Here is a 1,391-nt window from a genome sequence, read left to right as displayed (position 1 = left end):
GGAAGCGTACCCAGCGGCTGCCGTTGGCCGCCACACGAGACCAGGCCGCAGCAAAGAGCTTTTTAAAGCCGCGCAGAGTGAACCGCCGCCCCGCAGCACCGTTCCACGGCAGCCAGGTGAGACCCGCAGCGGAGCGGCCTCAACGGGGTATTGTTTAAGGGTCGGCCCGGCTGTAGAACGCGCGGCGCCGGCTGGACATGCGGCCAGGCCCCGCTGCCCAGGCTGCCTCGCCGGAGCCCGTGTTAGCCTAGCCGCCGGGCTAGCGGCAGCGGCGTCGGGCCTCGTCCGCACCTCACGGCTCCTTGCGAAAAGGCTTTTTCCCTCCGTCTGAGAAACTAAGCGTCCGCGGTGTTTGACTTCATCTCTTGACACGCGTCGTCATTTAAACGCTCACACGCCCCGGGCCAGGAGGGGGCGGTGTGACGTCATAGAAGCTGGCGTCAAACTCCACAGAAGAACACGAGGATCTCGTTTATAAGCAGACGTGACCTCTCACTATTTCACGCAAAGATTAAAATAAAGTCATTTTAAATGATTACTTATCCTTGTAATGAGTCCGAGACAAAGTTTCAACATTGATTAAAAACAGTGAAATGTTTTGTCATTCTGATATCGAACCTTTAGAACATTTGTTTTTATACTAGATCTTTTTGGGAATCGTTTCAAAATTGGATATTAGAATATAAGGATATTAAGTTATAATGCAGAACTATACAATGGAAATGATGTACAATAGCCTGATTATAATGGCTAAACAATTTATCCACAGATGTAGGTTTACTGATGCCAGACCTCGGCACCTAGTCTTCAGGAAAGCATTACAATTTCAAGTTGTTTATTTATCTCATACATATGATCATACATATATGTAGTGAAATGACATTGTAATGCACCTGAACACTATGCACAATAAGTACAAACTGGCACAATAACTAAACTAATTAACCAACTAACTGAAATAACTTTCTGTCTTAAATGAAACATTAAATGAAGCATTCAAGATGTCCAGTGTTTAAATAAAATCTTAAAATATATAAAGTATTCAATACTCAATTGCCAAGTTAAAGTGCAATATGAGGTACACATGATGCCTTCATCTATTAAACATTGTAGTGAATGTAAAACAGGATGAGATCTGCCCCCAGTGGCTGAATTTAATTCCAGATACAGTGGTACATCGACTTACGACTGTAATTGGATCTATAAGAACAGTCGTATGTTAAAACAGTGGTATGTGTTAAACACTGGTATGTGTTTAACAGTAGTATGTTAAAACAGTCGTATGTCGAAGCAATTTTTCCCATATAAATTATGAAATCATGAAGGGTGAAAATAAACAATACACAGCACGGAGTAAATATCAAAAAATATTGATAAAACACGAACTACGT

General features: G+C 42.8%; 1 protein-coding gene across 1 annotated transcript in view; it reads left to right on the top strand.

Annotated features, from left to right (window-relative positions):
• The window catches only part of eif3c (eukaryotic translation initiation factor 3, subunit C), a 13,735-nt gene continuing 12,344 nt past the window's right edge, over window positions 1–1,391 (top strand). The window contains exon 1 of the mRNA XM_080021929.1: window positions 1–116. The gene's annotated coding sequence lies outside the window, so the exon portion shown is untranslated. The remainder of the gene's footprint in view (window positions 117–1,391) is intronic.

Source organism: Zeus faber, assembly GCF_960531495.2.
Source record: "Zeus faber genome assembly, chromosome: 20".
NCBI classification, from domain to species: Eukaryota; Metazoa; Chordata; class Actinopteri; order Zeiformes; family Zeidae; genus Zeus; species Zeus faber.
Note: the sequence above shows the minus strand (reverse complement) of the source record. Positions and strands in the feature narration are given on the sequence as shown.